General features: G+C 35.9%; 2 long non-coding RNA genes across 3 annotated transcripts; both read left to right on the top strand.

Moving 5' to 3' along the window:
- The first annotated feature begins 21,415 nt into the window (after positions 1–21,415).
- Positions 21,416–22,323, top strand: LOC107059915 (uncharacterized). Its single transcript, XR_001473022.1, has 3 exons — positions 21,416–21,437; positions 21,534–21,604; positions 22,280–22,323. It is a non-coding gene; the product is annotated as an uncharacterized lncRNA (long non-coding RNA).
- Positions 22,324–22,325: 2 nt separating this feature from the next.
- On the top strand, positions 22,326–25,121 carry LOC107059914 (uncharacterized). 2 transcript variants are annotated; one of them, XR_001473021.1, is made up of 3 exons: positions 22,326–24,349; positions 24,431–24,611; positions 24,891–25,121. It is a non-coding gene; the product is annotated as an uncharacterized lncRNA (long non-coding RNA). The 2 variants fall into 2 exon arrangements; XR_001473020.1 differs by lacking the exon at positions 24,891–25,121 and having other exon boundaries at positions 24,431–24,632.
- The last annotated feature ends 2,135 nt before the right edge of the window (positions 25,122–27,256 follow it).

Here is a 27,256-nt window from a genome sequence, read left to right as displayed (position 1 = left end):
AAAGATAGAAAATTTCCTTTCCCCTTAAACCAGATATTGTCTAATCCCATCGTGTTCTAACGTATACTTTCTAACTTTTGCAGGCTTCTCTAAATGGCTGGTATTAATGAGAAAAATTTACCTTTCGTCCGATTTCTCGATGCTGCCAATCGGGAAAGACATCACGACTATCGGAACAACAAATTTTGCTGCGAGAAAGGCTTGGTCTTACTTATATTGGAGGAGAAGGTGCTTGCCTTTTATGCTCGCCTGATGGAGTTCGGATGGGCTCCACTAACTGAGGCTCCCCCTGCTGCACGTTCCGACTGGGTGAGGGAGTTCTATGCCATTCTACCTACCGTTTGCTAGGACGATCCCCATTCTACCATTTGCATTCGGGGAGCCGACATCCCCCTGAACGATGCAATCATTAATGAGGTACTAGAGGTTCTCGAGGTCTCAAATGCGGAGTACGAGGCCAACCTGAGGGAGATGGATCTGGGTTGGTTGAGGGATACGCTGATGGAGCCTACGCGTCGGGAAAAAGGTTTATTGGCCTACTACATAGGGCATCACTAGCGTGGACTAGTCACCAGATGCTAAGAGGTGGTTGCACTTTGTTACTAGGAGGATCAGCCCATCGGGCAACCGCATCGACATGTCATTTCCTCGAGCCTTGGTGGGTGGCGTGCGCTATGCAAGGCATTGAGCTAAATGTGGGGGTGCAAATTATCTCAAAATGGAAGATGTTCTATCGGGGCAACAAGAAGGCCTTCTTCTTACTGATACGCTCAAATTACACCTCCCTAAAGAAGCATAAGAGATCGTTATCAAGTAAAGAGCCCAAATTATATGTTGGGGTCGATCCCACAAGGAATATGGTTTAGACTTAAACTTAACTGACAATTACATTCGTTTAGTCAATGTATTTCCAAAAACAAGTAATTAAACGGGGGGGGGGGGGGGGGGGAAAAAAAAAAAGGAAATTATGTAATCCTTTTCTAGTGTATTACATGCAAAGTGATAAGTTATGTATCTCTAAATCCTTGGTCCGGCATCGAGAGAATTTCACCCCGCACCTTGGTCCGGCTACGTGTGTATAATTTACTAACCCTTACCATTACCTCATATTAGACGTCACATCGATGTATGGCTTAGTTTTCACCCTCGCACCAATCGACATTAATTCTATTGGATAGTATCACACTAAATCTATGTTGATAATTCTTTTCTTTTTAACTACCTTCTTGGTCCGACAAGTAGCAACAAGGCAAGTTCTAATGTTGCGCACCATTAAAAAGACTTCTAGACGAAAAAATTATCAATGCATGCAAAATACTATTCGGGAATTACTTAGTTACTATTCATACTTCGTTAATCGATCATGATTCCCACAACCCTAGTTGTGGATTTAGTTACCCATATTAGTAAGAAAACAATTCATAATGTTTGAAGAATAAATCATGAACTTACGTAGTAGAGTAGGATAATCCCAGAATTTCAAAGTAAAAATCACCAAAACGTCCTTAGGAAATTAAGAATTGCTAAAGTTGCAAGTTAATCTCCCAAGCCAAAAGCTAGAACAAAAATAATAATGTCTAACCTCCAAAAACGAGGTTTACATGCCCCATATATAGAAAATAAGTCCTAACTAAAAAGAAAAAGAAATAAGGAAATAATGTTTCAAGACGCGGTTTCGATTGACGATACTGACCTACCGACCGTGGATTGATCTACGGTTCGTAGATCCCTTCCATGACTCAGGACTTGGGCAAATTTCTAACTTCAAAATCGTCGAATCTCTGAACTAAACGACGGAGCACCAGTACGGACCGTGGATTGATCTACGGTCCGTGGATCCTCCTTCGTAGCTCCATACTTAGAATCTTCAAAATCAAGTATTGGAACCCCTCTCTGAATCATTTGACGGATCAACAGTACGGTCCTTAGATCAATCTACGGTCCGTCGATTGCAACTGTGGTTCCACACTTGGTCAATAATTCCCTGATTTTCCTTCAAGCCTTGCCTGCCCATCTATGACACCCATCTACGAAGCGTGAATGGACCTACGGTCCGTGGATCACCTCCGTAGATGCCCTTTTCTGCACATCCTTCAGCTGCGTCTCTCAGTTTCCACGTCTGAACATATTTCTGACAAACATAGAAAAAAATACAATAAAAACCAATACAAAATGGCCCTAGACACACACAACTCTTAAGTGAAATGTATTAAAAATATCGTGAGCTCACGGTAGATCAACACCCTCAACTTAAATTCGTTATTTGTCCTCAAGCGACGCACTAAAACTCTAAACGACACTTTGTATAGAAGCAAACATTTCAAGCACAAGCAATTACATGGCTCTCTACCCCAACTCTCTTCTCGAGTGCAAATCTTTTCTCTCAGACTCAACAAGCTAACTTGTGCGGATCCAAACATGACAAAGACTGACCAACCAGCACACAACATATACTGTTTTATTATCACCAAGGTACCAACTTTCCGACAATGTAACTAGTGCCCTTACTTCAAACGAAATCCCTTTTTCACACAATAAATTTGATTTTGAGTACAAGGATTTATTCAACACCCACACTCAGAAGTAACTTCAAGTACAGTTAGTGCTCAATACCATAGGCTTGCCCTTATTTTCACTGCTTAGACTCTCCAAACTAGGTTCTAGGATCACTATAGGTCTTTCTTGGCTTGTAACGTAGGCTCAGGGGCAGGTATGGTACATTTGGTTATGTTTTAGGGACTTTCTGCCCTCCTTGACATTACATTAGGCTTTCTACCTCTCTTTGCCCTATTCTTGACATCCTACCATTCTACCTTCTTTCCCTTGATTTTCTTCAACCATGGATGTGGCTTTAGACTTTGTAGCTCTTTATTTTTCATTTTTATCTTTTTCTTGCGTTTTATTCTTTTCTTTAGCTTTCAACAAATCACATCCTTTCCTCTCTTTTTTTTCTCTTTTTCAACATCAAACTCTTTTCATACCCATTTTTCTTTCGGTTTCCTCTTTCATAGCCACCCTCAACTTATGAATTTTTCATTGGTTGAGGTGCACAATACCTTATGTCGGATCAGGGCCAAGATTGAGGTTACTTTTTACATTAGTCACCCTCAACATAGTCTTTTGGCCTAAGTCGAGGTGCACATGTCCAAGGAGGGACCGGGGCCAACATAGTAGATTATGGGAAGGTGAGTTAGGGGTTTAGAAAGAAATGGTATAATTTAGGCTCAAATCATTTGGATCAAAGGGAGCATTTATTTCATTTGGTTGGATTCTTCTTTTAGGCAATTTGTGGACTTATCAGAACAAGGGCCTATGATCACTTCCTAGCCTCTAGAGTAGATTGTCTTAGCAAGACTAACCGGGCAAGTTCTAAATTGGCACAAAAACTGTTTGAACAATCAAATATTCTCACACTCTTGGCACATAGTTTCATTATCAGATTACCCAATTCAAGTTTTAGCTTAAGTAATGCCATCAAGTTGGTTTATTATCATGTCATACTCAGAGACAACATATTCAACTCATTCTAGCCTACAGATTTTAGCACATATCACAAAAGTTTTTGGACGGGTATTATTTCTTTTAAAAAGTTTCATATTTTTGCCATCATGCTTCATTCTTTCTCATGCTTCTACACATACAATCCTAATACATGCCGATTCAACAGAAATTAAACAGTCTCTTGGGTAAAAAGAACACAGGCAAGAAAACCCCAAGAGAGGATTATGAGTTGGGTTACTCAGACTTCACCCCATCACTCACAATCCATTTACCCCACCCCCAACAAAATAGAGTGCAATTGTCTCCAATGCACAAAAAGTAAAGAATAAAGGATTGGGAGAAGAAAACATGTGGCGCATAGCGCCAAAGAACTCTCAACAAGCGGGTGGGTCCAGCTTCTCGGAGCCCACTGGATCAACACTTGGGTCACCCTCAGTAGTGCCCGCATCTCTCATCCCAGCACCATCAGTAGTGTTAAAATCAACTCTCGTTGCACCATCTGTAATGCTCACGCTGCTAGAGGCACCAACACTTGGACAAATTTAGGATATATACCTGGGATCTACGGACACCATTCATGGTCTGTGGATTGACCCACAGACTGCCGATGGGGTCCGTAGACCTCTGCACAGTCCTTTTTTTGCAGATTTGGCTTTTCATCCCTGCACAGGTAGCAACCGTTAGGCCTTTCTTTTTACATTTTTTGGAAACTTTTTAGACATGAACCCTATACTATATCTAGCCAACACTAATATAGAAAATAAAACACCTATCTAAAGGATTACAAAAATTCAAATAAACGAAGAAAACTACTAAATCGAAAAGAAAAACCTATAGTTGGCTAGTTTTTACATCTTGGGTTGCCTCCTAAGAAGCGCTTGATTTAATGTCGCGGCACAACGCAGGCCCCTTGATTACTCAGACTTCATCAAAATGCCATGCCTCTATCACTGCATTTACACTCTCAGAATTTCCAATATAGCTTTTTATCCTCCGTTGATCGGCTTTAAACCTTGTCCCATTCCTTTTCTCGAGCTCAACCACTCCATGTGGGGACACTTGGGTCACTCTGAATGGTCCAGTCCACTGGGACTTAGATCTTCTCGGAAAACAGTACAACCTTGATTTATACAACAACACCAGATCACCAAGAGCTAGTTTGTGCTTTTCTATCTTTTGAGCATCTCCGTGTACAAGGCTGAACCTAAATTCTCCTTACTAAACACTTTAGCACCTCTTCCGAAAGTGTGACTCACCACCGATACCGATTTAAGATCACTTTCCTGCTTCATAGACTTACATACGTTAAAGATCACCTCTTTCTTATTCAGTCGAAACTTCATCAGCCCTTTCTCCATATCGACTAAGGCACTCCCAGTAGCAAGGAATGGTTTCCCTAAGATGATGGGGACCTCAAAGTCAACCTCTTAATCAAGTATAACAAAGTCTATCGGAAAAATGAATGGCCCCACTTTCACAAGGACATCTTGAAGCACTCCAATGGGCTTCTTCACAGTTCTATCAGTCATGAGTAAACGCATCGCAGTTGGTTTTGGAGCTCCTAAACCCAACTTCTTATAAATCAACAATGGCATCAAGTTAATGCTGGCACCCAAATCATACAAAGCTTTTGCAAAGTGCATCTTACCAATGGTGCATGGAATAGTGAACGCTCTAGGATCCTCTTTCTTTTGTACCAGTGACCTCGTAGAAATGGCACTACAATGCTGCAACCTCTCACCATTCTCAAAACTAACAGCCCTCTTTTTGGTCACCAAGTCCTTCATAAACTTTGCATACCCAGGCATTTGCTCCAAAGCTTCTATCAAAGGGACATTGATGGAAAGCTATTTCAACATAGTTATGAACCTGAGGTAATTTCCTTATTCAGCCTTCTACACTAACCTCTGTGGGAAAGGAGATGGAGGTCTAGGCATGGGGATAACCTTTTGGGTTTTCTCCGCTTGTTTCTCTGTAGCATTCTTGGACTCTCCAGTCACCTCAATCTCATTATCACCTTTTTCTACCACTCTTTCTATATCGGATGGCATGGGGGGATCAATAGTCTGCTTTCCTCTGCGAGTCGTGATTGCCATACAATGCCCATCATTTTTCAGATTCTGGATGGGTGTTGCTGGGAAACTAGCCTGGCTGGCGTGTATTCACGGTAGCAAACAACTGACTAAACTGTTGCTCAAGCTGCTTTATCGACACTGCATGGTCATCAACTTTCTGGCCAATTCCGGACAACTCAGTGTGCATCTCCTTCACATTCTTATTAGTCGAATCAAATCTCTTTATCATCTTCTGCATCATATCCTCAATACATGACATATTAACTCCAATTTCCCTATTACCAGATTATCGATTTTGAGGAGGGACATAAGGCCCAACCCGATCATTTTTGTTGCCATAGTTGTTCCAGTTGTAGCTATTGTCGCTATTGTAGTTCCCATCCCGAACATATGGACCCTCTCGGTTGTAGTTACCATAGTTCCGACCTTGATTTCCTTGCCCTTGGCACCAAATATCGAAGTCGGAACCTTGGGCATTGGCTCGAAAAACCCCCCGTCTGATCATTCATCGCATAAGTATCCTCTTCATAGGAACACTCCTCAACCAGCGGTGGATTCCTAGTCAAATAATTCACAACATTTACCTTCTCCGCACCTCCGCTCACATGTTTCAAAACCAACCCTAGTTTAGTCCTCATCTGAGCCATCTCCTCACGAATCTCATCTGCAGATTGGTTGTTTATAGCTTGAACGACAAACGTGTTCCTCCCAATATCCGACCTTCTAGTGCTCCAAGCTTTGTTATTTTGAGAGATCTTCTCCAGTTTCTCCGCAATCTGCTCAAACGTGCACTCACCATATGAATCTCCAGCAATAGTATCAAGCACTACCTTACTGTTGTCATCCTGACCTCGGTAGAAATATTCCCTTAGCGATTCATCATCAATACGATGATTTAGAACACCCCTTATGAAAGCAGTGAACATGTCCCAAGAACTACTCACTGACTCTCCAGGTAGTGCTACAAAACTGTTGAGTTTATCTTTGTGGTTCAATTTCTTGGACACTGGAAAGAATCTCACTAAGAACGCATCAGTCAATTGTTCCCATGTATAGATTGAGTTATATAGAAGCTCATTAAACCACACTGCAACATCGCCGGTCAATGATAGAGGGAATACTCGCAATCCAATGACATTCATGTCCAAGTCAGGTTGACCCACACAAATTTTTCAAACACTTCTTAGTTTGGTTACTTGCGCATGTGGATCTTCTGATGCCAAACCCGCAAACAAACCCCTCGTCGTAAGCATCTGCATCAAACTGCTAGTCACCACAAAGGTATTCCCTGGAGGTAGATGAGGTAGGATAAGAGGTCCGTCAGATTCAGCAGCGTTAAAGTTGACCCTATAGTTATCATGCAGTCTTGGCGTTGGTTAATCTTATACCCTCACTGCATCTCTCAATAGATTCTCAGCTTGAATCTGATTATTCTCAACACCAACCCTCGGAGGCTGAAACCCAAAATCGTCACCTAACTCTTCTCCAATAGGATTAACTGGCAATCCTTGATTATTCATTCTCCGCAAAGTTCAGTTCAGTTCTGGATCGTAGGGAGTAAGTGGTTCTCCTTGACTCTGTGTACTTGGCATACAGTACAGTAGGAATATGAGAGAGACAAAAACAAAAAAAAAGTAAAATTAGGAAATATTTGACTAAAGTTCAACAACGTAGTTAAACTTAATCTAAAAACCAAATTCCCCGACAGCGGCGCCAAAATTTGATACGCTCAAATTACACCTCCCTAAAGAAGCATAAGTGATTGTTATCAAGTAAAGAACCCAACTTGTAGGTTGGGGTCGATTCCACGAGGAATATGATTTAGACTTAAACTTAATTGACGATTACATTAGTTTAGTCAATGTATTTCCAAAAACAAGTAATTAAAGGGGGGGATTTGTGAAACAAATTCAGGAAATTATGTAAGTATTCAGTGAGCAAGATTCAAAACTTTAGTTGTTATCAAGATTGAGAAAGTAACTAGGGTGTACGTGTTCCCCATAAGCTCATAACGCGGTAATCCTAGTAATAGCAATCTTTTCCTAGTGTATTACATGCAAAGCGATAAGTTATGTATCTCTAAATCCTTGGTCCAACATCTAGAGAACTTCACCCTGCACCTTGATCCGGCTACGTGTGTATAATTTACTAACCCTTACCATTACCTCATATTAGATGTCACATTGATGTATGTCTTAGTTTTCACCCTCGCACCAATCGACATTAATTCTATTAGATAGTATCACATTAAATCTATGTTGATAATTCTTTTCTTATTACCCCATATATAGAAAAATAAGTCCTAACTAAATAGAAAACGAAATAAGGAAATAATGTTTCAGGACGCGGTTTCGATCGACGATACTGACCTACGGACCGTGGATTGATCTACTGTCTGTAGGTCCCTTCCGTGACTCAGGACTTGGGCAAATATCTAACTTCAAAATCTTTGAAACTCTAAACCAAACGACGGAGCACTAGTACGGACCGTGGATTGATCTACGGTCCGTGAATCCTCCTCCGTAGCTCCATACTTAGAATCTTCAAAATCAGGTACTGGAACCCCTCTCTGAATCATTTGACGGATCAGCAGTACGATCCGTCGATTGCAACCGTGGTTCCACACTTGGTCAAGAATTCCCTGATTTTCCTTCAAGCCTTGCCTGCCCATCTACGACACCCATCTACGGAGTGTGAATAGACCTACGGTCCGTGGATCACCTTCGTAGATGTTTTTTTCTGCACATCCTTCAGCTGCGTCTCTCAGTTTCCACGTATGAACATATTTCCTTCAAACATGAGAAAAAAAATACATAAAAACCAATACAAAATGGCCCTAGACACACACAACTCTTAAGTGAAATGTATTAAAAATATCGTAAACTCACGGTATATCACCTACCAGGACTTGTGACCGCATTGTGCAAATAGGCTGGGGTGCCCCTCTTATACACTGATGAGGCACTTCTTATGGATCCCCCCCCCCCTCATCCTCTTTTGGTTAGGCAAGGTTTCACTTCCCGGAGCAAGAGGCGGAGGACGGATAGGGCCGGTAGCAGTCAGGCGGCTGCGGAGGTGGATGACAAGGGAGGGGAAGACAATGCAGGTGACATCACTCTTCCCTCCCGGTCCCAGCCCCCACTCTCAGGTGCACAGGTGGATAAGGATATAGCGGTTGTCCGGAGGAGATTGGAACGTTCTTTTTCCAGCACTACCCCGGTTCCAGCCAGCACTACCCTGGAGGTCGAGATGCTCCACCGTGAGCTGCGCTATGAGAGGAGGAAGGGCTTGGGGAGGGACACACTGATTGTCCAAATGTGGAAGACCCTAAAGGTGATATTCTATTGTGTTGCCCCCGGACAAAAGATTCCCCGAGTCGAGGAAGGAGACTTCCGGCAGTTTACCCTCCTGGGCGAGGCCGTGACTGGTTTGGTACCCCCGGAGGACCTTGACTCCGATGATGACACCTCCCGGTTGCAAGGATCTTGACTTGGATTTTCGCCCCTTTTTGGGCTTGTAATGAACATTACTTTCTTTTCGTTTGCCTTACTTTTTATAGCACATGGATGCTGGTTTTCTGCTGTTTTTCGGAGCCAATAACTAAATGCTAGGTTTTTATAATCTATATTCGATTGTTGAGCACTGATTTCAATTGCGGGGGTTACTCCATACACGTTGAGGGTATATTTGGGTGACTTAGGAAAACAAAGGAGACAGGGATGAGGTTCTGTCTCGCCCTGTCCCGCTCTGGCGGTCTCGCCTTGGCCGAAATAATCCCGCCCCAGCGGCTCAGACAGAGACAGAACCCATGCCAATAATTTTCTGGGGTTTTTCTTATTCCTAAATTCCCCATAGATTCCTAGGCTATAACTAGGCAATTTAGGATAATCCTCTTAGCTAGGATTGTCATTGTCTACCCCAAGTCAACCCAACGGGGTACACCCCAAATTTATTCCCGCAATTTCCACACAACAAATATGCACATCCCCAGGATACGCCCAGACACTCAGACGGTTATTAGTTAGTCACAATGCACATCCAAATTCCCTTTTTCGAATCACCTTGTAGATTATCTAGACCCTTGCACCGAACTTAGTCGTGACTTTTCCTTCCAACAACAAGTTCACGAAACTCAAGAATCACAACTCGCACAGTTTCGAATAATTAGCCTAGCATGCTGTATATATCAAAGCTTAAACACACATTTATTCTGCACATAGTCATATCATCACATCCAACCAAATACAAATTTTACATTCACAATTACTTCAGACCACAAGAAGCATGCATTCACAGTTTCAAGTTACAACACACAGACAAGTCCAAATTCTTAATTAGTTCGTTCCATAGATGACCATTACTGATCATCCATGCGTTTATGTAGACCCTAGTGCCAGATACCAATTGGAACCTTCTCAGTTCCAATTTACCTTGCTCGTGTCCCTTCAGCCGTTACTACTGCGTCTAGTTCACTTCGTTGAGATACCAATTGGAATCGTGAGATACCAATTGGACTCAAATCATACCATAAGCGACAACCCACACAAAAGGAGAGAAAGATGGAACAACTTCCTAGAATGCTTCATAGCTTCCTGAAGATTAGATGTGGACGTCAACACACCCATCCGCAAGAGTCTACTCCATATTTCCTCTTGTACGGGGAGACCGGTAACCTGGGCTCTCATACCAATTTGTCCCGACCTAACCCACCGAGCCATGCGAGCACCTACTCTGACACCTAAGTAGGAGAACCCTTGATTCTCAATAATTAAAAACAATGTAGAAGATTAAGAAACTAAAATAAAACAATTTCACGGAGACTTTCATAAAATAAGAGCTCTAAAACCATTTGAGTTTAGACTTGTAAAATAATTAACACCTTAGGGATCTAGTCTAAACAGGTACAAGAGCTACTAAGATTACAAGGTATGAACACAAGACATAACAATACGTAATGGACAAACCTCCCACCACATGGAAGGAAACATAGAAGCTGTTGGAGATTATCTTCGTCTTCACCTATGAGACATCACTAAACCTTCATCCAGACTATGCCCAAAAGGCATAGCAAGAGTAGTATCAGTACAAACCACACGTACTGGTAGGCATCATCAGTCAACTCGATACCCACCGCATGATATAAGAGATCGACCAGTGAAAAACATGCAATAAGACTATTCATTCCTCCACCTTTATATTCACTTGCCTTACCAATTCCAGATATTTGACCTTACAACAGTACCCTTAACCCCATAGTACGTTCTATCAAGGCTCACTAACTGTATATATATATAAATCCTTTACAGGATAATACACATCTAGTCGACAACACCGCATAACATCACCCCAACTCGCAATGACAACATTCATTAACACCTCCCTAGGTAACACATAAAGACACTTGGGCCCTTGGTCTCTACTTACCAAATCGCAGTCCGATTGGAACCTAACCGTTCCCAATCCATTACACAAACAAATACATCCGACTAATTTACCATACCGCAACCTATACATATATCCATATATCATGCACCAACCAATTATCTATTCCAGATCAATGAATAATTTCCACATTCTCAGAAATACATCAGTATGACAAGTCAATGGTCCTCTCACGGAACCCACACCCAAACTGTTAGTGTACCGGAATGTAGTACCTGATCCAAGTTAGTGTGTCGGAACATAGCACCAAATCCAATAGGTATGTTGGTACATGACATCCGATCCAATGCAAGTTAGTGTGTTGGTACGCGACACTCGATCCAATGCAAGTTAGTGTGTCGGTACGCGACACCTGACGAATGCAAGTTAGTGTATCGGTACGTGACACCCGATCCAATCATCACATCTATAACATACAATGCCCACATCATATAGTCAAGGACTCAAGTTCATGGCATACATTGTTATAATCAATTCATTAGGTTTATTTATGCTTTTATCGGATTACATATACGCATACATACCATATGCTAATCAATCAACACACATTATACAATCAGGAATCACAATCCATCGCCTAAACCCTAATTCACGAGTTAGGGGTTTTCCTTTACTATATACGTCTGATGAAATACCTAGGAATAGCTGTACAACTGACTCTCTTCGGTGCACGAAAGTCTACACATGATCTCTACCGTCAATTCCAATATACTATGCGGGAAACATCAGATTTATAACTACTCAATTAATAAAACCTAACCTACCTGGGCACCAAGCATTCGCAGAGGGATTCTAGATAAATTTCTGGTTTTCCAGATGGCGGGATGGAGGATTTTGACCGAAAATCCGTGAGCTATCGATAGAAATCTCTTTCTCCTTTTTTCCCAAATCTAGAGCAGCCTTTGGAGGGTTGCTGAGGTGTTTCTCGCCTCGTTTAGGTGTTTTTTGGAAAAAGGAGAAAATAAGACTCATGTTATTTACATTATGTCTTGCCTATCCCGCTTTGGCGGCTACTTATCCTGTTGTGGCGCTGTCGCCCTAGCGGCATCTAGCATGCCCTGGCGGAAAAGTGACCCCAGTCGTTTCCCGGTATTTCGCTTTTCCTAAATAACGACGGTTCGGGTCATTACACAACACCAAACTGGGCCTCTAGAAGGAGATGACATATTGGACTTTAATAAAAGAGATAATTTCATAAACTTCCCTTGAGGTTTTGCTCTATAACACTCACCTTCCATGTGGTTTATGATATTACGTCTATCTTTCTTATTTTGATTTTTTGTCTCCATTTTAAACCTATTTAAAAATACATACGTTCAATAGTTTTTAAAACTTATAAATATAAATTATTATTTTTAAAAAAAATTGAATATTTTTAAAAAATTATGAACAAATACATGGGAAAACTCCAACAAAAAATGACTCGGCAAAAATATTTGAAAATCTGTGTTACTTAAATGCTAGCTTCGTGTTGTAGAGAAGAGGTACATTAACTTACATATCCATCTTTCATTGGACCAAAATAAATTATTAAGTCAAATAATAAATGATATAGGAGGTGGATGGTGGGACCATGGAGGAGAAGAAGGTAGGTGAACCGTCCACCATTCTCGTGTTTTTACTTATTTGTTTTGTTTATAATCTTATCTCATAGTCCTTGTAAAGTACTCCCTCCATTTCATATTAAGTTAATTTTTAAGGTGTTTCACACCCTATAAAAAAAAATTAAGACATAAATTAAATCTAGTTTTCCATTTTTACCTTTATTAATTATTATCAAATTTATGATTAAAATAACTAAATATTAATTAATCACTAATTCCGATACTAACTAATAAAGGGTAAAATTGGAAGAACACTCTAAAAGTAGTCTTGAAAACTGAACAATTAAGTTAATTGAAAAAATGGAAAATGTCTCAAAAATTAACTTAATATGGAATGGAGGGAGTATTTTTTAATTTAATATGTACTTCCTCTGTCCCTAATAATTAGTTCACTTTTAAATTTGCTCATTTATTAAGAAAATAATGATTGATATAATGAGTTTACCATTTTACCCCTATTAATTATGAAGTGGATGAATTTAAAATTTAAGATTTTCAAAAGTTTATATTTTTTAAAATAATTAATTCAGGGTATAATAGGTAAAAATAAATTTATCCTTTCTTAATTTATCAAAATAGACAATTAAAAAGGAACAAAAAAAAAGTAGATAAATAATTAAGGATAAAAAAAGTACTAGAAAACAATTATTTTTGGATAAGAGAAAAGGGGTTACAAATACAATAAAGTTGTAAACTATTTAACCACAATGACGAAAGAATAAAATTAGTAGTCCTTAACGAATGTAATGTTTATTGGGAGAAAAAGAAGAAGGAAAAGAAACAAACTTGTAGGGTGTGTTTGGTACGAAGGAAAAATATGTTTTTCAATTTTTTCATGCTTGGTTGGGTTAAATGTTTTGGAAAATTATTTTTCACATAAACTCATTTTCCTCAAATTTAAGGAAAATGACTTTCCCTCAAAAATTAAGGAAAACACTTTCCAAAACTTTCCTCGAACTTCAAATTACAATTTTTTTGTTGAAAAAATAAAAAAATAAAATTGTTTAAAAAATAAAATTTAAAGCTTATTTAAAAAAAATATTTTTCAACTTCAATTTTTTTACTTTTTTACCCCACCCTCACCCCGCACCCCCCAACCCCCCAAAAAAATATGTTTATTTTTAAAATATATTTTCAATTTCAATTAAAAAATTATTTTTTATTCTCTAGTAAAAATAAAAGATATTTTCTCAAAATAATTTTTATTCATAAATCAAACACTAAAAAAAAATATGGAAAATATTTTTTACTCATCAACCAAACATGAGAAAATAAGTCAAAGATGTACTTGTTTTCTAGGAAAACATTTTCCTTCATACCAAACACACCCGTAATGTTTATTGGGAGAAAAAGAGAGAGAGCAAGTGAAAATTTTGTTTCTTTTTTCATTAATGTCAATCAAAACTTGTTTAGTTATATAAATAATATAAAATGTCTTTGTAGTTTATATTACTTGACTCTCATTCTAAAAATAATTGTTTTAACGTGTTTGACTAAGTTATGAAATCAAAAGAATTTTTTAATATTGTTTTATTTCTACCCTTAATATTAAATAACTCCATAAATTAGTAGTAGTCAAATTTAAAGTTTCAAAGAATTATTAATAATGTTAGTTTAGTTAAATACATCTCTAATTAATTTTTTTAAAAGGGTGTCATATCAAAATGAGTCCAGTAATATGAAATGCATGGAGTAAGAGAGTGGAGAAAAATAAAAATATGCGCATACATACGTAAAATGCATGTTTAATACATATTATATTAAAATAACAGTCATAAAAATAATAATAAATTTTGTGATAAATTCATAAAAATATTTTCTACTTATAATGTTAATGAACTTTTTAACGAAAAATTCATAAATATATAGGTTAAAAAATAAATTGTATATAATATAAAAAGGTATTACATATATGTGATATAACAAAGGTAAAATGAAAAATGCTTAACATAAAAGGGAAGTCGATGTTCGATTTTAAAATAAAAATTGGGGGTGAAAATGGTTTTCACCCATTAACTATGTAGGATTAATTATTCATGTATTATTTATTTCATCTTTTATCATGTATCAAATAATACATACATTTTTTTGTAACTTATGCATGTATTAATTATGTGTATATCCTAAATTATAAACCAAACATCATATTAATTTTATACATAGATAATTTATCTTCCTATTAACTATCAAATATTTATAATATTATTTATATCTATATAACTCACCTCCTAATTAATTATCAAACTTGTAGTGAATGAAAGATTGATAAAGAATGAAAAACGTGTTGCCATCTTTACTACTCCTTCCGTTCCTTTTTATATATCACATTTTTAGATTGCACTTGCATTAAAAAATTAAGTTTTAGATTGCACTTGCATTAATAAATTAAGTAACTTTACCCTTCTACCTTTATTTAATGTTTTCTTAAGTCAACTTTTCAATAAATGATGAATATGCTAGATTTCAAAAATTAAAATGAATTTGGATGGCTATTTAAAATTTTGAGTTTATTTTCAAAAATAAGATTTTATAGAATAGTGAATGGAGAGGGTAATTAATCAATGTATGAAGTACTCCAATGAATATTAATTACTTATTAGGTTTCCTAGGTTGGTCAAAATATATATTTTCAAGACTAATTAATTACTCTATCCAGGTATAATAGGAAGAAGATGGTAATTTATTCATTAATTTTATAAAATGACAAGTGCTTTGGTCCAACTATTTATAGAAAAGAGATGACATATAAAAAGGAACCGAGGGAGTAGTATAGTAGTAGTAGTGGCGGAGCCACCTTACAATTAGGGGGTTCTGAATCCCCTTCGGTGAAAAATTATATTATTTATATATGGTTAAAATATTTTTTTAGGTATATATAGTAGATGTCGAACCCCCTTCAGCTACTTCATGTGTCTATTTTTTCAGATTTTGAGCCCCTTATTGAAAATCTTAGCTCCGCCACTAAGTAGTAGAATATCGAAAAGGAAAGCAAACGTTGGGTTGAGTTGTACACATAATTAAATCATGCCGTATAAAACAATTCAAGTAGTTTGGACGCTGACATTACATTTGAGGAAATTGAAGTCTTCGATTGTCATTATGTTTTTGTTATGAAATTATAAAGTAAGAAGAAGGACAAAGTATAAATAAAGGAGAAGGGAGAATTTTTTTTTTTTTTTTATGTATATTCAGGAACTGAGGGATATTCATTGAAATCTTTTATTTATAGAGGGAAACTAACTTGATCCTCAAGTAGGATTTCTAACATTTCTTCAAAGAAATCTACATAAAAGATGAGTTTGGAGTGAAAAAGGCCACTTTTTTCTTACAAAATGCATAAAGGGCCACTGATATTTTAAAAATACCAAAACGGACAAGTCGCTGATGGGGCAGCGATATCCTTGCTCAATTTTAACCCCGTTAACGTAGTGTAAAAAATTATTTCTTGAAATCACTGCAAGGGTAGCGATTTCATTAAATTTTATTTATTTATTTATTAAAATCGCTGCCCGAGTCGCGATTTCCAAAAAAAAAAATTCTCCATTAAGCCAAAACGGTCAGAATATATGATAAATATATTCTGACTCATTGTATATATCATCTTTGTTAAGTGAATATTTAGTTCCTACTTATAGCTAGTTAGTTTCCTTAATTATAGCCTAATTATACTCTTGTATTTACTGTATATAAATGGATGATTCTAATGAAATGTATCAAGGGATTAATCTCTTTCATGGTATCCGATTTCTAGGGAAAGATCCTTAAACTTTCTGTCTTCCGCAGCGCCGTTCCACCCCTCTCTTCTTCTTCTTCTTCCTCTCTTCTCAATCACCATGTATGACTCAAAATCTTCTTTTCACCCTGCTCTTGTTGTATCCAACATCAAGAACCATGTTCCCATCACTCTTGAGATGGAGAACGTACAATATTTCACATGGGCGAAACTCTTTAAGATTCACTCACGATCCCATAGAGTAATTGACCATATTATTCCTCCGGCAAAGGGCAAGGAGAAACTGCCTAAAACAGAGGAGGAGAAAGAGCTTTGGTCGACTCTTGACGCTACCGTTCTACAGTGGATTTACGCCACTATATCTCATGATCTTTTACATACAATTCTTGAACCTGACACCACGGCAATGGAGGCTTGGAATGGATTGCGTGACATATTCCAGGATAACAAACGCTCTCGTGCCATCACCCTTGAGTACAACTTCACTCATGTGAACATGGAAGATTTTCCAAATGTCTCTGCCTATTGTCAGCATCTCAAATCTCTGTTGGACCAACTCAAGAATGTCGGCTCTCCTGTCAACAACAATAGACTGGTTCTTCAACTGGTCTCTGGCCTCACCGAGCCCTACAAAGGTGTGGCCACTCTTATTCGCCAATGTGATCCTTTACCCCTATTTTATCAAGCTCGTTCGATGCTCACTCTTGAAGAGGCCGGTCTTGCTAAGAAGGCGGCACATAGCTCTTCATCCGCCATGGTTGCTCGTGATTCGAATGGATCTCATATTTCTGATCATTCCTCTTCGATCCGCAATACTAATGGTGGGAAGAGGAACCAAAACCGCAACAATAATGGAGAAAAAAATCGCAATAACAATGATGGTCGTGGAGGCAACAAAGGTGGTACAGGCGGTGGGGGTAAGACCGAAGGTGGTGGTCAGATGGGCGGCGACAAAAGCCGCGGTGGTGGACAGCAGCCAGCAGGACAACATCCTCCGACCAATGCTTCATGGTCTGGCGGACAGTCGTGGCCCTGGATGGCACCTTGGGCTCCTTGGGCTATACCTCCTTGTCCATATCCATCAAATTCATGGGCCAAGCCCAATTATGGACAGCAGCAGAAACCGCACCCTCATATACTTGGGACCAGACCCCAGCAGGCCTACACGACAGCTCCAACTCCAACCGACATTGAAGTCGCAATGCATACTCTTGGTATCACTCCTCCGGATGCAAATTGGTACATGGACACCGGTGCCACTTCTCACATGACATCTGCACAAGGTAACCTCACGTCTTATTTTAATATAAGCAATAAATGTGGTATAATGGTTGGTAATGGTCAACCAATTCCAATTCATGGCTATGGTCACACTAAATTATCTTTCCCCTGTCCTCCCTTACAATTAAATAATGTCCTTCATGCCCCTCACCTTGTTAAAAATTTGGTGTCAATTAGAAAATTTACAACTGATAACTCTGTCTCTGTTGAATTTGATCCCTTTGGATTTCCTGTGAAGGATTTTCAGACGGGGAGACCAGTAATGAGGTGTGAAAGTCGGGGCAAGCTTTATCCCATCACAAATCCAAGAGCTTTTCCATCTACCTTTGCCGCTTTAGCACCATCCCTTTGGCATGATCGTTTGGGTCACCCGGGAGCACCTGTTTTGAACTCCCTTAGGAAGAATAAATTGATTGAATGTAATCAAATTAAAGACTCTCGTATTTGTCATTCGTGTCCTCTTGGAAAACATGTTAAGTTGTCATTTTATGCTTCAAATTCTAGCACTATTATGCCATTTGATATTATACATAGTGATCTTTGGACGTCACTTGTTTTGAGTTCGTCAGGTCATCGATATTATGTCTTGTTCGTGGATGATCATTCCAAATTTTGTGGACATTTCCTTTATCGCAAAAATCACAAACTTTTTCCACATTTTTGAATTTCAAGACCTTTATTTGAACCCAATTTGAGCGGGACATAAAGAATATACAATGTGATACTGCCCCCTTTTGGGAATTTTGTAAAGCAAATGATCTTTCGTTTCGTCTTTCATGTCCTCATACATCCCCTCAAAATGGGAAAGCCGAAAGACAAATCCATACGATCAACAACATTGTTCGTACCTTATTGGCCCATGCTTCCCTTCCTCCTTCCTTTTGGCATCATGCATTGCAAATGGCAACTTACCTTCTCAATATCCTTCCTCATAAGCTATTAAACTATCAATCTCCTCTTCGCATTCTTTATCAAAAGGATCCGTCTTATTCTCATCTTCGGGTGTTTATGTTATCCTCTTATTCCCTCTACAATCATAAACAAACTTTAACCCCGGTCAACTCCTTGTGTTTTTTTGGGGTATCCTCCAAATCATCGTGGGTATAAATGCTTTGATTTGTCATCTAGAAAAATCATCATTACCCGTCACGTAATATTTGATGAGACGCACTTTCCCATTGCAAAGTTACATACTCCTCAAAATCACACTTATAAGTTTCTAGACGATGGCCATCTCCCTACCTGGTCCATCATTTCACTACCTCACTAAATTAAACCCACAGGTTGCACCCCTTCCTAACTCACCTGAGCCCACCTCGCCCAACCTAGCGAGTGGATCCGTCTTGCCCAGCGAGCAGCACGGCGTTCCCCAGCCTGCTGGGCCAAGCCCATCTCCTCTTCTTCTTTCTGTGTTAAAGAAAGAGAGTTGCAGAATCCCAAGCTTTCATTTTTACTAGTTTTTTCTTGCTGGGTAAGTGTCTTTTTTTCCTTCATCTGTGATTGTTACTCTTTAGGGGTGCAACCATTTTCCAAACCTTGCTTGAATGTGGGAAGTTAAGTGAAAATTGTTGTATGTTATTAAAAAAAATAAAAAATTGATGAAGTTGCTACCCTCAGCAGCGAGGAAATAAAAAAATTCTAATGAAATCGCTGCCCCAATAGTGATTTTAAGAAAATAACTTTTTTACATAGCGTTAACGGGTTAAATTTGAGCAAGGATATCGCTATCCTATAATCGAACTTGTCCGTTTTGGTATTTTAAAAAAGTCAGTGGCCCTTTATGCATTTTGAAAGAAAAAAAGTGGCTCTTTTGACTCCGGACTCCATAAAAGACATTCATTATAATACAATATATTTATAATACTCCTCCTTGGATGTATATTTGATAAATTATATGTCTCATTAAAACCTTACTATAGAAAATTCAGTGGAAAAAACTCTAGTGAAAAAAAAAAAGAGTACACATATCTAATACTCCCTCTGTCCCTAATTATTTGTCCACATTTCCTTTTTTAGTTGTCCCTAATTACTTGTCCATTTTGACAAATCAAGAAAAGAAATTTTTTTTTACCCATTGTACCCTCAATTAATAACTTTGAAAATGGTAAAAATAGTTTTTAATTCATCCACTTCATAATTAATAGGGGTAAAATGGTAAACTCATTATATCAATTATTGTTTTCTTAATAGGCCGGTGTGCCAATTTAAAAGTGGACAAGTAATTAGGGACAGAGGGAGTAATAGGCATTTTGGATGTCTCATTAAAACATTACAAGGAAAAATCCAATGGGACAAAATCTTGTGAAGGAAAAAAGGTACAACACGTATTAACTCCCCCTAATGCGAACATTAATTCAAATTCTTGAATTTTCGCATTCCAAACTTGCGCATCATCCTCTCGAAAGTTATAGTTGGTAGAGTCTTGGTGAATAAATCAGTCATATTATTACTTGAACGAATTTATTGCACTTTGATACCACATTTGTATGTAGAAAATCTTTGGCAGGATGTGTTTCCTTCTATCTCCTTTAATGAATCATCCCTTCATGATCAAAGGATTCTGCAAATTCCTCACTTCAACTTCTTTAAGCAATCATCTATTATCTTTTGAAAATTATTCAAGAGTTCAATTCAAGTTATTAACTCTCATAACAATATTAAAAATTCTTAGTTGATTTAATTCATATGAGGATTATAAACAATTTTTTCAAAAACTTGCTTATGTTTTAGATTTTGAATCTTTTAAGAATTTTCATATAAATTTTGTCAAGTGACAACATTCAATATTAAATGTATGATATTTTCTAGTAACTAGACTGAAAATCAAATAAGCTTTACGCTTACCAAGTTACATCATTCTACTTTTAAATTGATAACCATTTCTACGTCAGTATGCTTTAATAGACGTAGAATTCAGATTCTCATAATCATTAACAATATTGCACTATATTGTATTAAAGATATCACCGATAATATATCAATTTTTTCGGTTCACAGTGCGACATAACTTATTGAGATATTATTACTTCATTATTCTTAGGTACTTATTCCTCCCATAAGGTTTCATGAAGTGTTATGTCGTAGGCTCTTCAAGAGCGCAATGCCTCCTTATTATGACCATTTTAATCTGAAATATTTTCCAAAAAAAAAAATTTTAAAAAAAATTGACGGGTTGGCCTAGGTGGGGGTGGCGTAAAAAATGAAAAATTTAAAGTTTAAATATTTTCCAAATATTTTTTTAAAAAAATTGATGGCAGTGGAGGGGGTAGGGTGGGGTGGCGGGTGGCTTAAAAATGATTTTTTTTTAAAAAATTGAAATATTTTCCAAAAATGATTTTTCTTAATTTTTTTTTACAGGGGTGGCATAAAAGATAAAAAACTAATTTAAATCTGAAATATTTTTAAAAATATTTTTTTTAAAAAAGATCATATGTATAAATTTATATAACTGTGGATTCTATATAGATTACCCTTATATAGATTACCCTTATATAGAAGGGAGAGTTGTGAAGGACGAACATGGCTGCAAAAGTTGTACCGTTGGCTGCAGAGTTGTGAAGGACGAACATGGCTGCAAAAGTTGTACCGTTGGCTGCAGAGTTGTGAAGGACGAACATGGCTGCAAAAGTTGTACCGTTGGCTGCAAAAGTTATACCGTGCAATTCCAACAAATAGACAAGTAAGGGCATTTTCGTAATTTCAAGGCATAAATTGGTACTTCTTTCATAAGCCACGTGTTATTGCTTAGTGCAGCTTTTTTCCAATAGTTAACTTATTCGCACTTTCTCCATTTCATTCTAGGTTATTCTTGGTGAAGCTCTTGAAATTGTAGAGAAAATACTATCAAACGTTCTTAATTTCTTTGGCTTTTTCTCTATTTTGTCTATTTATTTACAGGAACTTAATAAATTTTGCGCTTTGCCATTGTTGAAATTTCCAAACACGCAGAAAGAGCAAATACAGTTCAGGTAACAATCTCTTTTCCAAGTTCAAATTTGAGTCGTATCATGTATGTGTGATTATTGCTCTGTTTCAGCTTCTCCTTGGGTTGTATCATGTATGTTTAAATGACAGTTGAGAGGGACTAACATAGGATAAGCAAATTCAACAAAAAGTACTTTTTCCAACTTTCGCTTTGTTCTTCACCCTTCTCATGGTTTCTCTGTCTTTAGTATTGATTATTTGTCGGTTTTCTCTCAATCCCTCCTCTTTCTCCATTTTTATTATTTTCATGAGTTTTTCTATTTGGAATCTCAAATTTCACCGCTTCTTACTTGATTGTTCATCCTTCTAATTGTGTGCTCTTTGTGTTGGTGCATATTTTTCGCAATTATTTTTGTTATTAGTTTACTTTCTTTGATTGTAATCATCATTACAACTTTTAGATGGTTTCTAATTAGATTTTATACATGTATATAAAAAAAAAAAATCTAATTTACTCATGCATGTAAGGTCTCTTTTATAAATTTAATTTTTCCTTTGCGCTGTTAAAATCTATGTATTAGATGTGCCTTTTTTCTTTTTATTCTAACAAATATACAAAGATGTACTCTGTAGTTGCAACAACTAATTTAACTGAGGCACATAAGGTGTTTGATAGTATGCCTAATCTAACTAAAAAAATTTATTGCTTTTTTCCACAGATTTTCTACAACGTATTCCTTTGTGCGTGAATGATACAAAGGTACATGATTTGTTTCTGCTAGACGTGTGTTGTTTATATATTTTTTCCCAAGAAATACATTTGAAAGATCTATCCTTTATTTGCATCTATTTCAATTGTAAGTTGTTGCTATTAGTTTAACTTTGTGTCAGCGAAAAAAACTTAGATATAGTGTGCAGTTTTTCAGCATTCAATGAAACTGTAAATATTATTTTTTGTTATAACAAGATCAAAAATTGCTCGAAATAAGAATGTCAACATACAAAGGCATTACATAGATTTCAAAAGACTAAGGACATCGACTGGATGATAGAGTAATGGGATGGCGTACTAGATATGTCACAATTCACCCGAACAACTTCAAACTAAAAGAGCTTAATATAAAAAAATGATGCCTTTTATATCATTCAAAAAACTTAGTACCTACTCAACCTGAAAAAATGAAATGCCCTTAAAATAATTGATCCTTAATCAGTTTCTGAGAAAGGTCAGGAAAGTATATTATTTTCTTCGTTCTCAAACACATTCCTATATAAACAAACTTATTTCTGTGAACCATCTATAGCTTTAACAAAATAATCTTTGCATGTTTCCTTTATTCACAAGAACAATATATATGATTCTCTAGACTAGACAGTAATATTATCTCTCTGTCTTATATGTGTTGTACGTATTTATAGCATTTCGACATCACATCTTCTTTTGTGACACAACAAATATTTTGAAATTTCACTTTTTCCTATTTGAATGGGACCTTATCCACTTTACTAGAGTTGTACGTTGTCGTTTCAAGTAGAAAAATCAAAATAAATTAATACACCTCCAAGGAATGAAGAATGTTCACCAAATATGAGCAGCCCCCATTGTGAAAGACGAAGAACCAGAGCATTTTCCTCGACAACTTAGTTGAATATTCCTCAGAAATCTTATTACACTTCTTTGTTGCTGTCAAATTTGTTAGTTTAAGGAGATACTACTGCTTCATGCCTCTGTAATTTCTAAAAAGGAGAAAGTCATCTATCGTTTTAAGTACCTTCTTAGGCTTTTTATATTTAAGGGTCTAAGAGGCAATACATTGAGCAGATCAAACTGTTAAGCTTCCCACTAGACGTAAATAATCGAATCAACACCAACCAATATATGAGTTATATGAGTGTTTTCTCTGAACAGTAATCCCCAGATCAGAATTGAAAGGACATACCAGCCTTCGAAGGATTATTAGACATTCCTTCATGTCAGGAGGAGGATAAGGAAAATATTATTTAATAGTCAACTTCTTAATGTTCATTTTACATGGTCTTTCTACAAGTATATACTTGACGCTAAATTGACATATCATGGTATCCATATTATGAATTTGCCGCTTGAGGTGCAGTTTTTTTGTGTGTATGTGTGTGATTATGGGCATTGTGATTAAACATTTGTTCTGCTCATATTTCTTTTTATGTATGAGAGGATATAAATGTTATTTAGACCTACATCCAGTGTTAATGCTAATGAAGAATAGTTGATACATTTTGAACGCAATGAGGTATCAGTTCTTCAGCGACAATTCAAATTTTAGTATTTTTGTTACTGAGGTTATAATTGCAATTTGTTTTATGAAAGTAATTGATTATGGACTAATCCTGAAGCAAATAAGCAACAGAATGTCACTTGGTTGCTGAGAATTAGGTGATAACTGTTAGCCACTCTCTGTTAAATGTATTTTTTAAAGGATTCAGCGAGGATCTAATCTTTATTTTTCTCGACAAGGAACTTAAGTTGGTAATTAGCAATTGTCCAGATATCGATCAGATTTTTCATTATAATCTTATTTGTTAATTCATGTGGTAATCCTATCTTTGATAGTTTTCCGTCAATATAAAGAAAGAGATGTTTCTTGTGTTCAATCTTTTCCTTGCTTTGTAGTTGATGACTTGAGGCAAATACAAAATCTTCTGCATATAGTGCAATATCATCTATTATTAATTTGTTCGAAAAAATTGTTTCAGATTTAAGCAAGAAAAATAAAGTTTGTCTTCTCCATTTTATCTCCAAGACCTCGAAGGTAGTTTGCAGCTTTCATTTGATTACAGCTACATGTTATATCTCCTGCAAACGTCTAACAAATTTTTGTCAACTTTTTCAGGTGTCGTTTGAAAGGGTTTATTCACTGCAAGAAATTTCAAGCTCCAAGAAACTTTAGACCCACAATAATTACACCACTCCTGATCAATTACCTACAACACAAATGTGATAATTATTTTATCATCTGGAATTAGACTATGATTGAACTCTTGATGTTGAAGATTTCTACCAATGAAAGATATGTATTGCTCCTCTCCAAGTTACTTAACCTCTTTTTGTACCATCTTAATTTACTTGTATATGTATTTCTTAAAATACCAGTGAAGTTCATGTTGCTTCTTTGTCCAAATTGACTTCTCTAGCTTTTTTTTTCCTATGTGCATATTTAATTTATAATATTGAAAGCTTCACAGGTGATCTTAGTAAAAAAAAATTATGTTTACACCACTACTATCATTTATATTTATTGATTGATGATGAGAGTGACATTGTAACTCTCTTCATTTGCTTTTATTTTCTAGGTTCTGAGATGGTAGACGAGGAAACAAAAAGAAAATAAGTACTTTATGAACATGATCTGTACACTAGACATAGTCCTATAATCATTTATCTTAGTTGAAACATATGTATTATGTATTTATATCAAGCATGTTCTAACAGAGGATGGTTGCGGTTAAGACTTGAGAGATTGAATTGATAATATGGAGTCTCAAGAGTCTTTTTGAGAATTAAGAGCTAACTAATAGCATTTTCATTTTTGTAAAAAGGTAGAACATAATGTGTCAGCTGATACGCTTAGTTCATAAGTTCAAGAAATTCTTTAAGTTATTCGTAATTGTCTATGTTGTGTTCACACGGTTTTTAGTCCAAATGTTCAACTTCGAGTCCTTTTGATGCTTTTGCTTTGTCTTTTGAGGTTTCTCAAACATGTAATTGTATCTTTTGGTGTATGAAGTATGCTGTGAAACCTTACAGGTTAGTTGTTCACAAGACAAAGTTCTAACTATTTCATTCTGAAGACTTCTTGAGAGAATAAAAACGATGCATAATCAAGTTGTCATGTTGGGCCCGTGCGATGCACGGGCTTTTTACTCCTTATTAGAAGTGACACTTAGATGGACGAACACAACTATACATATTTGTACAACAACCAATAAAGATAGTACTTTTAAAGTAGCAACATTCAATATGAACCCTTCAATTTTTATTTTCTGTACACGTGTCTACCTTTTCGTTCGGGGGGAAGACAACTGTTTTCCACTTCTATATGCTCCTTTTTATTACTCTTATTTCTAAGGAGAGTTAGAAGGACTAACACTGCATTAAATTAGTTGTACAACGTCCAAACAATTTTGTACATTAATTTTTAACTTTATTAAATTAATTGTACAGCGTGCAAAAAAAAATCTACATTTTAACTTTTTAGAAATGACAGTTGGAAGTACCTACGTGTCTAATAGCCAATCAAATAAGCCCACAAAGCCCAAACTATTGGTGTTGACATAAAGTAATATAGACTAATAAGATAAAATTACGAAATTATCCTTAAAAAAACAACCAAAAGGACTAACACAGCATGAAATAATTGTACTATAAGTTATGAAAATTGTACATTAACTTGGGCTTATTTTACTTTTTTTCAGTGCTTTACATAATTGGACTAAAAGCAATATAAGATGTGCTTCAACATAGCCTCTTGAATAATGTACTGATACATACACGTGTTCATTAGATGTAAATTCAGCTGTCCTATAAGCTAAATATATTATTAGTTCTTCCACATTGCTTTGGTTCTTCTTCTTTCTTCACTCCTCTTTCATATCTGATTGTTCTATGTTTAATTAAAAGGGAAAATTAATCAAAATGGCCATTCAGTGATAATTATAACTCAAAATAGTTTAATTATGGGATTTCTGTCATTACTATTCATCCGACACATTAATTTGTCATTATATATTGAAATAATATATTTATCTTTCCTTAATCATAATAAAATTATAATTTAACATTTATTTTTCTGAAATGATAATTTTATTTTAATTCCCCACAACATATTGTTTACTATATTGAATGTAATTATAATAAAACATATTGTATTTAGTATGACAAAAGAACTCAAAAAATTGATAAATTAGATAAAATAGTAATCTTAGCTTCTAAGAAATGTCACATCATGATTTACATATCCAACTTTATATATATAATAAAAAAAGAGTTAAAAAAGAAAAAATAAGTGATTTAACAAAATTATATAAATAACATTAATGATGAGATGAAGATTAAGAAAAAATGTCAAATGAATTAGTAGTATTGATGATGATAAAAGTTAAATAAATCATTTTTTCTATTATTTAAATTTTTAACATAAATTTTCAGATCTTTTAAATTAAAAATAAAAAAAATTCGACGCAATAATTATTTTAAAGAAAAATATAACCAAAATTGTCAGAAAAAATTGATAAGAATAAATAAGTATCTATTACTAAGAATGGTGTCACTACATTTTCTATTTTAACTTTATTGTTACATATGGATAGAAACTTTTACAAGAAGAAATGATCCAAAAATTAAAAATAATGATTCCTTAAGTGGTGATTCCTTTTCCATTTACAGCTTTTCAATTAATTTTTTAATGTATTAAATATGGTTATGGATATTATAATAATATTTTTAGCTTTCCTTAATCATAATAAATTATATTTTAACCTTTATTTTTGTGAAATGATAATTTTCTTTTCATTCGCACAACATATTGATTAATATATTAAATGTAATTATAATAAAACATGTTGTATTTAGTATGACAAAAGAATTCAAAAATTTTAAAAATTAAATAAATAGTAATCCTAACTTCTAAGAAATGTCACAAATATATATATATATATAT

The sequence above is a fragment of the Solanum tuberosum genome, unplaced genomic scaffold (genome assembly GCF_000226075.1).
Source record: "Solanum tuberosum cultivar DM 1-3 516 R44 unplaced genomic scaffold, SolTub_3.0 scf00045, whole genome shotgun sequence".
NCBI lineage: Eukaryota > Viridiplantae > Streptophyta > Magnoliopsida > Solanales > Solanaceae > Solanum > Solanum tuberosum.
The sequence above is the reverse complement of the archived record's forward strand: the minus strand, read 5'-3'. Positions and strand labels throughout refer to the sequence as shown.